Source organism: Pan paniscus, chromosome X, assembly GCF_029289425.2.
Source record: "Pan paniscus chromosome X, NHGRI_mPanPan1-v2.0_pri, whole genome shotgun sequence".
Lineage (NCBI taxonomy): Eukaryota > Metazoa > Chordata > Mammalia > Primates > Hominidae > Pan > Pan paniscus.
The window spans coordinates 99,994,428-100,010,480 of NC_073272.2; the positions used below are offsets into that span (position 1 = coordinate 99,994,428).

The 16,053-nt window shown below is 39.0% G+C and overlaps 1 protein-coding gene across 4 annotated transcripts in view; it reads right to left on the reverse strand.

The window, feature by feature from the left end:
* The window catches only part of PCDH19 (protocadherin 19), a 117,279-nt gene that overhangs the window by 93,272 nt on the left and 7,954 nt on the right, over positions 1-16,053 (reverse strand). The gene's annotated exons all lie outside the window — the stretch shown is intronic.

The following is a 16,053-nucleotide window of genomic DNA, read 5'->3' on the forward strand; positions in this document are numbered from 1 at the left end:
CTTGTAGAGAACTTATTACAGGCAAACAATCAGAGATCACAACAAAATTTATATATAAGGATAGCCATCATGGTGTTATTTATATAAAACAAAAATTTAAATAACCTCAAAGTTCAATGCTAGCGATTGTTTGAGTAAAACTAAACCCTATCTGTAGAACAGAATACAATTCAGCCACTAAAAAATTGCTTATAAATATTCTCTAACGACATAGAAAAAAATGTTAGCTGGGCATGGTGGCTCATGCCTGTAATCCCAGCACTTTGGGAGGCCGAGGCAGGCGGATCACTTGAGGTCAGGTGTTCGAGACCAACCTGGCCAACATGGCGAAACCCCGTCTCACTAAAAATACAAAAATTAGCCAGGTATGGTAGCAGGCACCTGTACTCCCAGATACTTGGGAGGCTGAGGCAGGAGGAACTTTTGAACCTGGGAGGCAGAGTTTGCAGTGAGCCGAGATCGAGCCACTGTACTCCAGCCTGGGTGACAGAGTGAGACTCCATCTCAAAAAAAAAAGAAAAAATCTTATAACATAATGTAAAGATGAGAAAAGAGAAATAGAATGATCTCAACTAAAATTTTAAAACATTAAAACCATGGATGTTTTTCTCATTAATTCAACAAATATTTATTGGGCATTTATTTAGTCATGACATTAATATATGTATTTTCAAAAATACCAACTCATTGAGATTAGTATTGGTTGCAGGGAGCTTTTGTGTATCTATATCTCCCTACATGGTTCTATCTCCCTCATCGGCACTGGTAAATAAGAACATTTCAGTCACATCATCCCATCAGTTCTGTTCTTGGGACCTAGCGAACAGCAGCCATAGGAAGTGGAGGGTGGGAGCTAAGGGTACCTCAAGGCCTTTTGGTCTGTCTGGGGCCCATAAGCAAGTTCAGAGTCAGGCCTTCACACACATCGAATAAAGCATCGTGTGCTTAGTAGGGCTCTCTTCACGGCCAGTCCAAAACCCTCACTGATTGGCAAGTGTAAATAGAATTTGAATTCAATAAACAAAATTCCTTGCTTTCGATCTTCTTATCACCTTCTGGGGTTTTATATTAACTTTCATGCTGATATGAATTTACATAATATTACATAAATTTTTTTCAGCTAGAACACTCTGCTTTATCACATTAACTTTTTCCAAATCCTGGCTTAACTGCAATTAAATATTTTAATTTCATGGAAATTCTTTTCTAATCCAAACAATCTCAACTTTAAGCCATCTGAAGAGAAAATATGAATCTTAAGTTGCTCCATAATCAAGTTTCAAACATTCTCAATACTTCTTTAAATGAAGACTTTTACTTTAAGGAACTGAACTACAAAGGAGGCTGGGGTGGGAGGTCCCTCAATTTTTAGACCCTTCTTTCATGCCCACTCACATGAAAAAATCAAGATATTTCTTTCTATCAAATGCTCCATGCTGTAACATGAAAACCTTATAATTCAAATTTAAACCCATCTAGTTAAATGGTTGCACATATAAGAAATATAGTCCTGCTGAAAGTCATAGTCTCCATTTATCCAAGGGACAGACTACAGAATTAGGCCACAGACACTTTCCTGTAGCAAAGATTTCATTCACAATCAGAGTGATGTTGTACAGGGTTCTCATGCATTAGCTATGGGGTGGAGAGTGAAGCATCTGTGTGAGTTTTTTTTCCATGAGAATTTTCTTTACAATATCTAAGTAGTTCTGATGTCTATCTACACAGGGCCACTGAATTAAATATTTTGCCCTTAACTGTGCTGCTTAGGATGTGAGAAGTTTATACAGCCATCAATTAAAGAGGTGTTCCAAAGGATGTTGGCTTTTGTATTTATGCTGTCCAAAACTAGGTTACTAGATGAGGAAGCAATCAAATAAATCTGCCTTTCATAAAAGGATTGAACCCATTCTAATTTGTTGAAAAAAGAACACAAATAGTGCATTTAGTCAAGGTTGAATTTAAAATTTTTAGCATCTCAATGACCACCAAATCATTGACTCCTTTTTTGTGTTCCACATGGTTGGGGCTATCATGTTGAAACAGGATGCTTCAGAGCCGAGAAGCAAGAACATGAAATCAAGTATTGGAGAATACTAAAAAAGCACTTCCCTCCAAATTGGCCATTTGGTACTGAAAAGGGCACTGAAAAAAATATATTTTGCCAAAAGTGGCCCTTAGATAAAGCCTATATCATTTCTATAGTATTAAATATATGTATAAGTTGCAGTTAAATTTTACTATTTTAAAACCTCTCATTCTAAAAATAAAGTATGTGAACTAGATGTCTAACACTGGTGAGACAAATCAAATCTACTTTTACAAGAGTATACACAAGGACAAAAAGAATGAAAAAGGAAACAAATATTGTTCATAACATTTCTCACATTTAAAAGGTAAACTGTAAATAAAATAGTTATTTTAAAATGTAAAACTTCATACTTGTTACCTTCTGAGAGAGACCTCCAAGAGAAGAAAATTAAGAAGAAAAAATTGGTATGATCTAATTGGAAAATGAAAATAAGGAACATTTTGGTTTGCCCCTCCTCGGAATAACTCATTAAAAACTGTCTATGCCACCTTTTTGGCCCTTAATACCTACTGCATAGTATTACGGTTAATTTAAGTAATTGCTTTTCTGATGTCAAAAATAACACATGTTCAATGCAGAAAATTTGGAAAATTTAAAAAGTATACCATTTAAAAAGTAAAAATTGCCTGACTTCCTACAACCTGAGATAACTGTTAATGCTTTGGTAATTTTCTTTCTAGTCTTATGTGTGGGCATATGTGCATGTGTATGTATATGTACACACACACATACACGCACATATATATACACACAATTGGAATTGTTTATATATTATATATTTATATATTGTATTATAGTTAAACAATTGGAATAATATATGCATACATTAAACTGGAATTAATCTATGTGTGTTATTTTCTGATTTTTTCAATTAATGTATATTATACCATATTTTCATGTGTAATTAAGTATTCCTCAAAACATTCTACTGGCTTCACAGTATTCTAGCATATGTATATATCATAATATATTTAGCTATTAACATATTGATGATATTTAGGATATTTCCGATGTTTTATCCTCATAAATTATACTGAGATTAACAACCCTGTACATGAATTTTTACGCTGATCTAAAATTATTTCCTTAGGATAAATTCCAGAAGTAGAAATATTAGATATCTTAGGGCTTTTAACGTGTATTGCCAAATTGCCCCCAGGAAAGATTATATCAATTTTTTAAATTATACTCCATGTTGCAGTGTATCATAACCACACTCTTGCCATCACTGTTTTTTTTTAATCTTTGCTTATTTGATAAGTACAAAATGACATCTTACATATCAAATCGTTGTCTGTGATTCCCCTGAGGTAACAGATTGGTGAGGAAATAGTTGTGGAGACTTTAACTTTTGTTTTACACATTCCTGTGTTCCTTGACTTTTTAGTAGTAAGTAGGCATCATCTTTGCAATTAAAAATTAATAGCAGTTCATTGCTATTATTTGATTACTATGGTTGAAATATTTTTATATATCTATTGGCCATTTGAATGGCTTCTTTATTAATTACCCATTTGTGTTCATTTTACATTTTTTATATTGGGGTGTTTGTCTTTTCATTGTTTTGTAAGAGCTCTTTATATATAAGGGTATTGTTTAAAAGTCCTCTTATTCGAGATGTCTTCCCTGACCTTCCTAGAGCAATCCTCATTCTCGACAAAACATGTATGCTTCATACTTCCTTATTTTTCTTCGTATCACCATCTGTCCATAAAAATGTAAACTCAATGGAGACAGAGATTTTTGTTCACTGTTGTATCCCTAGCACCTTGAATAGTGACTAACATGTGGTAAGCACTCTATAAATAATTGAAGCATTAATTAATGAATTAATAAGCACAGGTTCTTCATAGAAGCAGAACAGAACGGTGGTTGCCAGGGGTTGTGGGTGGGGGAAATAGGAAGATATTGGCCAAAGGATACAAAGTTTCAGTTATACAAGATAAGTTCTGGAGATTTAATGTCTAGCATGGTGACTATAATTAACAATACTGTATTGTATTCCTGAAATTTTCTAAGAGAGTAGATCTTAAGTGTTCTCACCATTTTAAAAAATGGTAACTATATGAGGTAAAGGCTATGTTAATTAGTTTGATGGTGGCAATCATTTCACAATGTATACATGAGTCAAAACATCAAGTTGTACACCTTAAATATACACAATTCCTACTTGTCAATTACACTCCCAATAAAGCTGAAAAACAAATTAATAAATATAGGTTCTCTGCGCTATAAATTTAAAATATTTTCCCAGCTTACGGTTTACTTTTTAATTTAGTTTATGATACTTGTAGATATATAGACATTCCTAAATTTTATATAGTCAGAGCTGCTGGTATTTTTCTTTGTGCTCATTTTCATTGTTTTTATGCTCTTGAAGTCCTCTTCAGCTTCAAAATTAATTGGATATTTATTTATATTTTCTTCTAATGATTTTATTATTTGAGTTTTCATATTAACTCTTTAATAAATGTGAAATTTATTTTTGTCATATAGCGGGAAATAAAATCATATTTTTTCCAATTGTTAACCAATTACATGGCACCATTTAGTAAATGATCTCTGCTTTTCTCATTGACTTAAAGAAAATGTGCTTAACTTCTATCTTGTCTCCTCAGTGGCAATATAAACTACAAGGTGAGGTACTACTTATGCTTTCTCTATGTCTCTCTGGGCTGAATACAGGCCTGGTCAGTGAAGGATGATCTATAAATATTTGGTGGATGGATGAATGAGTGGATATTTTCAAGCCAAAATATTTTTTTAAAGAGCCTAACTACTAAACAGTAAGTCCATTCACTAAAGTCTGGAGGCAAATCATCATAGAGGGCAAGGTTTGACCCAGAATAAATGAATACTCTCTAACAGCAGGGCACTATAACCACTATAGAGCTAGTCATCAGTAACAAAATACATTTAATAAACACCTGACACTATCCAAAAGAAACTGCATAGAGTTGATCCTACCATCAAGGAGCTCCTACAAATTATTGTTTAGGGAGCCTAGGATAGAACAGAACTTCCAAGGGCGTCCCCACCAACTGCACCTTCCCCTGAAGTAGCAGTGACTCCCTGAAAGAAATAGATTGCTTTGTTACAGAAGGTGCCCCAAATCCTGCTGGATGCAGTCCATCAGCCTCCAACATGCATTGGGTTTAATAATTCTGGAATCAAATCTAGTTTAAAAGAAAATCTACCACATTTTTGGCTCTTAAGTCAAACCCCAAGTGCCAAGTATATATTGATTCTGTAGGGCTCAGTCAGCCTCCTATGGCCTGAAATTAAAAATAACAGCAAGAACAAAAATACATTTTTTATTGAATTCTGGCTCTTTTCTGATAATCTATAACAAACATCAAAATGAGCAGAGGCATGGTGGACTGCCTCTCATGCCAACAAATCCCACAAAGAGAATGACAATCAGTGAAATATATTGTTAAGCATGAATAGTAGCTAAAATATTTATCTCTGTTGCAAGGTATTAAGATGAAAAAACTTTCAAAGTGGAAGCTTCAAGCAACTGCATTAGAAGTTGCATAATTTGGTTAGACTGACCTTAGAATGGAATAAAAAGCTGCTTATTTCCATAATGTTGGCCTTCAACTGTATAAAAGGTTAGATAATTTATCATGATATACAAAACAGTTTTCAAGAATACCCAACTTAAAAGGAGATCTCGGTGACTTCCAGCTCTATAAATTTTTAGGTAGAGTGATAATCAACATAATTTATATTTAAGTGAATTTGTGCTCTCCTGAAAGGTCTAGTTTGCCAGGCAAGACGCGTGCATCTCCTATTCATCCCTAGAACAAGTACAAACCAAATGAAGCAAGGTTAGAATACCCATTGCTGCCTTTATGGCAGAACTCGCGTTGGACAGGAAGACATATTTGAACAGAGAGGCTCTGAGTTTTGGCATGCACACTCACAACTCAGATTATACACAGAATATGCTGCCCTCATTAAAAGCTAATGTGCTGTACCTATTGTTTCACCTGCCATAGCTAAGTCCTCTGCCTTCAATACCACCTACAGAGCAACCATTGTCATCACACGGACTCAAACTTCAATGCAGGCAGCTATATGAAGCCCTTCAAACCAATGCTGCAAACATTCACACATTTACACCCAGAGCTGAAAGATAACTTGGAGATCCCCCAACCCAATCTCTTCACATATTGTTGCAGGTTTGGTGTAGTTTGGCATTTGTCTGGAATTTTCAGAATTCTCTATGTCTTGGATTCTGATTTCCCTAGTAATAACAGGCTTCAATAAACTAAAGCTTCTCTTTTATGAGGTTTTTAATTGTTTCGTCTGTTTTGGTAGTGATCTCCCCTATCTCAGAACTGCAGATTTCTAGATGGTTATCTTTGATGATACAGTCACTTGGGCTCACTCACACACTAGAGAAAACTGTCCTGATAGAGTTTGCTAGGCTCAAAGAGTGAGGACAGCAAAGTGTTGGAAACATCACACACATTTATTTGATCCCATATTTCCAAATATGACACCATGCATAGCCACAAACCTTTACAGGTACGGATTTTTCTCCACCTTCCATGATCTCCTCTTGAGGGTACCTGGTGATCAGATGTGCAAAGACCAAGCCCCGGATGTCATTCCAACAACGCCCAGTGCCATGGTATTTATAGCTTACCAGTTTTATAAGGTTTTGCTCCATCAGGCCACTACATAATGCATAGCTTTTGTAAAGGCAGGTTAGCTTTCTTTCCATTTCAGAAAATTATTATATTTTTTACTGCAACAAAGCACACTTCTTTTTCTATTTCTAAAGAATTAACAGTAAAGGCAAAATTAGAATGACCTAGAAGTGTAAGCACACACATGCCATTAGTAAGTGCACAAGCCACACAGAAAATTGGTGTTTCATATGTAGTATTTGAGATTCGTTTCCAAAAAGCCATAACTACCATAAAATTATTTTGCAATTTTAAAATCAGGCAAAATCTTCACTACGAAAAAACCATTATTTAGTACTAATGCCATTGTGTTCTCTCCCCTAAGCTTTTAGGAACAAATGTTACCATTAGCATACTCCATCACTCAAAAGTCTATACTTGAAAAAATGAAAATGCACTAATTAAAGAAATGATCAGAACAGCAAGCTCATAGTCAATGCCACTCTTATGAGTGCAGTGTGTCTGTGTCCTTACCATGGCCTCTGTGCCTGGCAGAACAGAGGAGGAAATCAGTCTTCCAACAAGCCGTTCACCATTACCTGTAGCCATATGCCTCTGTTCGTCCCTGTATCTCCAGAGCCCTGCCTCCCTCAAGCATGTCAAGTTTCAAATATGAATGCTAGATTACAGACATTTTTAGTTATAAAAAAGCCTCTTAAAGGTTAAGCCAATCCCTCTGAACGCAGTTTGACAGGGTCTCCCTGTCCATTCTTCTCACTTAGAAAAGATATGGTTTTATAGCAAACGACCTGTACACATAGGCAGTCCATAGCAGACTCCCTCAAGCCAAGAGAATTAAAGAAGAGGAAAGCTTGATACAGAATTGTGCCCAAAAGAAACAAAAAGAGAAAGCAAGCCTCAGAAAATAATTTCTAATAAATTGAAAATATGCACTATAAGGTATTCTTAAGCTGAGTTGTATGCACAGCAATGATTATTTGGCTGCTTCCTACTCACCGAGATCTCAATTAAAAAGAGTCTCTGAGAGATCTATCCTTGAGCTATATCAAATTGGGGTGTCATGGCCTCACATTTGGGGGATCACACCCTGCTGTAACTAAGCTTATGAGCATTTCCTCAGGGAGACAACCAGCAGAATGTCAAAGAGTTGGGAAGGGGGCTCTGAGGACCTAATATCATAGACATGTGTACGGTCAGCCCAGCCGGCAAAGGCTCCATCATCACAGAGGCAAAAAAAGTGAGTGAGAGAAGCAGATAATGTTCATTTTATTCCCTCCTGCTTCTTTCTCTCTCTCCTTTCCCCCTCTCCCTCTCCCACACATACACATAAATACACACACACACACACACACACACACACACACACACACACACACACACAAACTCCCCAAAAGAGGGATCTGGCCTTTGGATTGAACTTTTCTTCCTGTCGGCTTACACAGGGAATCCATTCTGCTCAGAAGAGCAAACTACACAATCTGAGAAGAGGTGCCCTTCATGCTCTGGAAATCAGATTTGGGAGCGAAAATAATCCAGAAGGCAGAGACCGCCAAGGCCAGTGCTGGTGGCAGTGAGGGGAGAGCAGCTTGCCACAGAACAGCGGCCAGATGGGGCCCAGTGGGAGAAACTGAAAACTGGCCACCCTGGCACTCAGAGACTTAATGGAGCATCAGAAGACTATGCACATCAAGACAGTGCTTAAGCATCTAACATTAAGAAGCCAAGATGCAGCCAGGCGTAGTGGCTCATGCCTGTAATCCCAGCACTTTGGGAGGCAGAGGCGGGTGGATGACCTGAGGTCAGGAGTTCGAGACCACCCTGGCCAACACGGTGAAACCCTGTCTCTACTAAAAATACAAAAAATTAGCCGGGCATAGTGGTGCATGCCTGTAATCCCAGCACTTTGGGAGGCAGAGGCGGGTGGATGACCTGAGGTCAGGAGTTCGAGACCACCCTGGCCAACACGGTGAAACCCTGTCTCTACTAAAAATACAAAAAATTAGCCGGGCATAGTGGTGCATGCCTGTAATCCCAGCTATTCAGGAGGCTGAGGCAGCAGAATCGCTTGAACCCGGGAGGCAGAGGTTGCAGTGAGCCGAGATCATACCACTGCACTCCAGCCTAGGTGACAAAGTGAGACTCCGTCTCAACAACAACAACAAAAAGAAGCCGCGGTGCTAGTCCATGAACACTGAGCTCAAGGAGAACACAGACTTGACACCAAGCTTCCTGCCTGCTTCAGTCCCAAAGGGTCTGCTCAAAATTCTGTAGGTAGCTGGACCTAACATGTGTCTGTCAATTTGTCTGTCTCACTCTCATTCTCATTTTTTCCCCATTCTGAAAAGTGATTTTTCTCCCTCCCCAAACACTGAATTTAAAGGCATGTCTAAGAGAGCTCTTTCACTTTCCAAAGTAATTCCCAGGCTCTACCCAATCCAGGAAATCCTTACTGAATTGGGGAGCTTTCAGAATCTGAGAGAGCAAAGGGGAAGCCATCTCTTCAGGAACGAGCTCTACAGGTGAAGACAAAAAAAAATTTGTGATGGGCTTCTGTTCTTTGAGCCAAGGGTTTATTTACAAAGGAGAGAAAAGGATGGGAAGATGGCAGCTGTCATATTTTATTTCATTTTTTTAGAATCTGAAGCAAATATTAAATGCTAATACTTGTTAAATTTCAATGACACGTACCCATCTTTTCTGGACACTATATTTTAAATATTACATAGTTGCAAGTTGTTTAATTAAGTAAAAATCAAACAGGAAGGCTAACTAGTGAGGATTCAAGGGCCAGATTTCAATCAAGGGAAAAATGAATTGGCCCACCTTTCAAAGGTTTTGTAAATCTTGTCAATTTGAGGAATCTAATTTTAAGCAAACAAGATATGTGAAAATCCAGACTTACAAAAGAAATCAGTTAGGAGTTGATTATTCACATTATATAAGGACTCTCCTTTATGAAAGGATCCATCACAGGCTTTCTTTAAATACAGAATTCCACTGCTGTGATTAGCATGGGGTCTAATTTACAAAACAAACACCCTTTGGCTGACCAGCTTTTCAGGAACACAACTACCATCGAAAGTATACCCGCAGGTCCTCCTGGAGAGTCCTGTCAGGTTTTTCATTATGTGACGGAAAACGCTTGGAAGCTGCACCAGAGGAACTACTGTGAAGCAAAATGGAGGCTTGTTTGGCCGCAAATGTTGTGTGCCTGGGTAAGTTATTTGCCTTTTCCATTTTCATTACTGTAGAGTGGAAACACTGGTCCATTCTGACACCTCTTCTAGAAATGCTGTGGAGCTGTGTGGTCCTAACCAATATGCCTAATGATAACAAGTAAGGTTTCTGCACAGGAGCTCAAGCTCCCGGAGTTGGCAGAGTTGCTGTCCCCACAGCTGCAGGAATGTTCCTCATCATTCCCCTGGGGGGCACAGGGAGGTGCTAGCAGCCTGGGTACACCCACTATAAGCTGAGTGACCCCACTATGCAGCCCACACAAAAACTACTCCAAATACACAACAGCCAAATAGGAAATGTAACTTGAAGAGCATTTCCCTCTGCAAACAACTGATCCTCTGGGATTTTCACTTCAAGCCTCTCAATTGTTCGAAGTAAATGAGGCTCACATCAAAGGCCAGCCAGTCACACATCAAGAAATCAAGCCTCTTCTCCGTGGGGGAAAATGGCTGCTCCAGAGCCATCCTCCCACCTCTCACACACAGGCCTCTTGTAAAAACGGCTTTATTTACCCAAATCTGAGACACTCGATTCAACCAAGCTTGGCCTCCCCTAAATACTGGAAGCTGAGGTACACATGCAGAGGGGCCAACATCTGAAACTCGAGGCAGACGCCTAAGAGCCACAGCACTGCCACAATTGAAAGACTCCAGCTTTGCCAGGAGGTGACTTCATCCTTTTTCAGTCCCCTAATTCCTAACAAGCAATCCCCTAAGCCCTTAGCTTCTGCGCTGGGCACAATAAGCCCAAGCCACAGCACAAGCTGGGGCAAGGTTAGGGAGAGAGAGGTCTGCAGCTCATCCTACCTTGTAAGTCTGACTGACAATCAGAGAAAAAACCAGGTGGAGCCACCTGGACCCAAAACAAGTGGTCCTCTGATAAGAGGAATTCCAAAGCCTTAGAGCCCTCTGTGGAAAATGTCCTGCCTCCAGCCCCTTGGGGAGAAAAATCTCAGGATCATTAGCAAGAGCTCTGGCTGAGCTCAACTTCAGTGAAGGTGTACGGGGAGAGAGGTGATCTCTAAGGTAACCAGTTAATTGCCGATAAGGAATGATAATAATAAATTAGCAGATACTAATGTAAACTAACTCAGTTCTGCAGTTCTGTGGCAGTTGCATGGAGACAACAGAGGAACAGTTTATTCTGGAACACATCTTGCAAGCCCATCCCCACTGGGAAACCGGCTGTCTCAGCTAGAGGTGAAACGTGCCAATAAGATACAATGTAGGCAATGGGTGGCCCTAGAATGACTGCTGGTAGAAATTGAGCCCTTGATTTTTGAAGAAAACTGAAATGAGAATGCTCAAAAAGATGTGGGCTGCATTGTTTCTCATTGCTTTCTCCTTCAGGGTTACTTTTGACCCTTAGGGATAGGACTTAAATGATTCCAAGACCCTACTGTAATAAGGAGACAAACAAACAAGACGGGCACTAAAGGGTTTGTTGGTTTCTTTTAATTAGAGGTGATGCTTTGTGTCATTTCCATGCTATCCAAACCAGCCTTATCATACCTATTATTTTTTAGTGCCTTCTGAATCTACTACCTGATAGGTTTGTGGCTGTCTAATTTAGCCCAGAATTTCATTCAAGTCACTGCAAATCTCTAACTTTAAAACTCTGTTTTAGGAACTAAAGTGTACTGGGCTATTTTTTTTCAAAGCCTAACTGATGTTTTATTTTCATTATTTCCACTAAGATGACCATGCATTCAGACTTTTTGTAGGATAATTGGAAGCATTCAACTTGGCTGCCACACACATTCTTGTTCTGCAAGCTCCTCCATGGCTACATCACTACTTATGAAGACTGTTGCATGAGTGGCTATAGCAGAGCATGCACACACACCCCTTAGATGCCTCATATCAAAGAAACTACAGTTTGCTGATGAAAGGTAGAAAATAGAATTCAAGATTGAGACTGAAACCAAAATTTAAATCCCTACGGACTTATGACTGGAATTCTCTAAGTTTTTGCCTACTATCACTCCCTTACAGCTGTCAGCTCAGAAACATTCAACATCAGAAAACTAAAATTTAAAAATACTGCACAAAGACACTGGGTGTTTGGGCCATTTCACCCCTCCTGGAGGCAAGAAGCAGCCTCACCCAAGTCTCCATTTCCAGTAGAAGCAATGAGTTGCATTTTCTTCCTCCAATAATGACTGCACCCAGGTGACAAAAATGGTAATGCAGCAATGCTGCTGTACAAAGGAATAACACTTTCCAGCATCCAGAGACACCAGTAGGCATGTCTCCATTCCATAAGACCGGAAGAAAAATCATTTGCCTTACTAAGGAGCCTCTCAAAAAATCTGGACTACTTTTAGAAAGATCTTAGCAAACTGACAAACCTACTATCTTTCTTCTCCATTTTCCTTCTTTTTCAACCTCCTTTCCTCTCTCTTCACTCTTTTCTACGCCCTCATACACACACACACACACACACACACATACATACACACGCCCTCTAATTCATTCACATATACACTAAGTCTATGAGTAAAATAAACCAGGATACCAAGGAATGCAAACCTCACCTTTCAGTTTAAAATATGTAAAAGATACCTGACATCAATAATTCTACAAAAGTCTTCTGTAAACAGCAAAGGCATCCTCCACTTTGCCCCTCAAATTTGTGTACAAAACCACAAAATCCACATAGCTGATTTCCCAGCCAACATCAGAGGACAAGTAAATAATGATATACAATTCTACACAAGATTATCTCTGCAATACTGTAAACTGAGTTCCAATTCTTGATTAGTGTTCCATTCCCTTTACCTTGCCTACCTAACTGCATTCAAAGTCATATTTCTGTTAGCTTCTAGAGCCAACAATGTTCAGATGTGGCTAGGTTTGGACACTGATACAAGAGCTATCTTCCATTCAGCACTAAATTTTGAGGGTTCAATGGCAAATCTACATAAAATGTAAGGCTGCCATTAAAGGAGGAGAAAGGAGTTCTTAGGAGTCTACAAAGCGACAGGTGATCAGAAGCTATCTTGTATTGCTTGCCCGTGGAATCACTGTGGGTGATCTTAGCTCCCCAACTAGACTGTGAACTCTCTGAGGGCAGAAGTTACGTCTTAAACTTATTTGGAATCTCCATGGTCCCTGCCACACAGCTGAGCACATAGTGGATACTCCAACAATGCTTGCTGACTTGATCTAATGCCATGGTGATAAATTTCAAAGTGTGATAAAGTACAGCTAGCACGCAACAGGTCTGAGTGGACTCGTCTATAATCCCTTTGAGAGTAAGCCCTGTAACTGGATCTACAGCTCATAAAGGGAATGGGTTTGACACAGGTAACCCAACAGAGGAACCTACTATGTAGTACCCTTTTGTCCCAACCTGGAGAGTAAGAATGTAACGTGCTCAGGAATAGGATGTTATTCTGAATTGAAATTACCTGTTTACTTGTCTGTCTTTCTGTAAGCTCCCTGGGTTCAAGAAACAAGTGTTTTATTATTTTTGATCCCCGGGAAGTAGTACATTATCTGGCACATTCTAAATGTATAATAACTGCTAATGGGATAAATTAATGAACAAATGAAAGAATGGTTTAATGAAATAATATAAAGAACAATGTAAGTAACATAATATAGAGAAATTTCTATAGAATCTTATATTTGCCACATCATAGCACTTATCATTCTATGCTATAATTGCTTAATAAATGTTGCTTTCTTGAATGGATTAATTAATTAATTAGGAAAATATAAAGATAATGTAGGAAATATATCAAAATGTTATTATCCTAGCAATGGAGAATGTCCCATTGCACCCTATATTAGCATTTATTACTCTATATTGCAAATCACCTATTTACTTGTCTCACACTTTAGAATGTGCATTTCTTGTCTTTTTCATCTCTCTAACGCCAGAGCCTAGAGTAGTGCCTTACAAAGAGTAGGCTCAACAAATATCAGTTGAATGAACAAATCAATCATCCCTGCTCTTCTATAGATTTCATTGGACCTAAGTATTCCACCGAGTCCAGTGGCCTTTGGTATAAAAGAAAAGAAGTGTCATTTTCCCTACGCAGGGCATTGTGACTGATTCAGGTTAAATGGCCTGGTCTGTATTCGGCTGTAAGTGGGCCTCTCTCCTTTCTGAATGGGTTTGCCAGTTGAACTCTCCAGGAGGGACTGAATATTAGAAATACACACAACCTCACTATGTCTAGTACACACTGTCTTGGCCATGACCAGCTGTACACACCAAAACTGTGTAATTTTGTTAACCAAGGAAAAGCATCTGGCTTTGTGAGTCAGAGACAGGATCAGAACTGAGATTTTAAACGGCTTTTCTAAATAATTGAAGCAATATTTTGTTTCATTCAGCCCATGGAAGAATCCCAGAAATGATACTAAGTCTTAGGTAAACCAATCAGATGTCGTCATATGTTTTCTGTCCTCTCCATCTATTTCATAGACACCAGAACTCACATTTCTCTAGTGCCTTGAATTGATTGCCTAAGTGATCACCAAGTCCTCGGGATTCAACCCTTTTGTCCATCTCCACAAGTAACAGTGCCGTTACTTGTGAACAACTGAACCCACAACTTTGGCATCTTTCACCTCTATTGTTTAAATGATCAATATGAGTAGTATGGCCATAATACTTTGTAGGATGTATCTATATAGAAGCAGCCTAAATTCCTCTTTGGTTACAAGTGCCTAGGGAGACACAATCAGTAGTGCAAGCCATTGTAACACTGATTCTCCAACTGTATAGTGAAGAGGTCTACTATTTTGGGGACACCAATGAGTTGAACCTACTACACTACACAAGTCATATTCCTTGGAACAACTTTGCATGACAGGTGTGCCCATTTTGTAGATAAAGAAACAGAGTCTTATGTTCCACAGCAAGCAGTGATTCCTGGATTCAAAATCATGATCAATCTGATTCCACTACACACCACTACCTCTCACTTTCTATTGCTGAGCTATTGGTGATCCACAAGTAGTCTTGTAAGTAGTCTATGGCCTAGGCCTTAGTAGTATTCACTGACATTAATAATTATAACTGAGTTTACCTAGCACAATACTGGACTTTCAAAAAATCCTTATTTATAGAGTTATAAATTGAAAATATTGGTGCTTTTGTTGCTGGCAGAATACCATCAGTTACTCATCAAAAGCACTGCTGTTTGGCCCCATTAATTCTGATGGGAATTATTGTTCAGGAACTAGAAGAAGCAATCAATGTAAGTGGTCCTAAGACCCTTTATCCTACGAAATTGACACAAATACTATGAGGCCATTTTATGTATGCATCATAGCCTGGGTATGTCAGGCTGAATTACTTTTAAGGCAGGAAGGTGTCACTGAAATCACATTTGCCAGGCAGTATAGAGTCCTTCAGTCTGGTCCTCCCTCTCTTGATGACCAGCTTTGTGAGTCTGAGTAAGTCCCTTAGCATCTCTGGACCTCTGTTTCATCATCTACTGAAGGGCAACCTATCAAGATACCTGATTGTGAGGATCAAACGAAACAATATTTGGGAAGGTGCTTTGAAAGATGTGAAAGTGCTCTCCAAGTATGCAGTATTCTTTTCGCTGGTAGCTTGGAAGAGGACATATGCCTCCCAGTGCATCAGATTTCTAACCAAAGAGGGACTTAAGCAATTCATGGAAAAATGAAATCAACTTAAGAAATGTTACTTATAGCCTTCCACCCAGCCACCCACCAGCCATCATCCATATACCACTCTACTGCCCTAAAATATTTCAATAGCCAGCAAACATCTGACCACATCACATTTTAAAAAATATTTCTACTTAAGCCCGGTGCAGTGGCTCATGCCTGTAATCCCAGCACTTTGGGAGGCCGAGGTGGGAGGATCACCTGCAGTCAGGAGTTTGAGACCAGCCTGACCAACATGGTGAAACCCCGCCTCTACTAAAAATACAAAATTAGCTGGGCGTGGTGGCGCATGCCTATAATCCCAGCTACTCTGGAGGCTGGGGCAGGAGAATTGCTTGAAGCCGGGAGGTGGAGGTTGCGGTGAGCCAACATCGTGCCATTGCACTCTAGCCTGGACAACAAGAGAAAC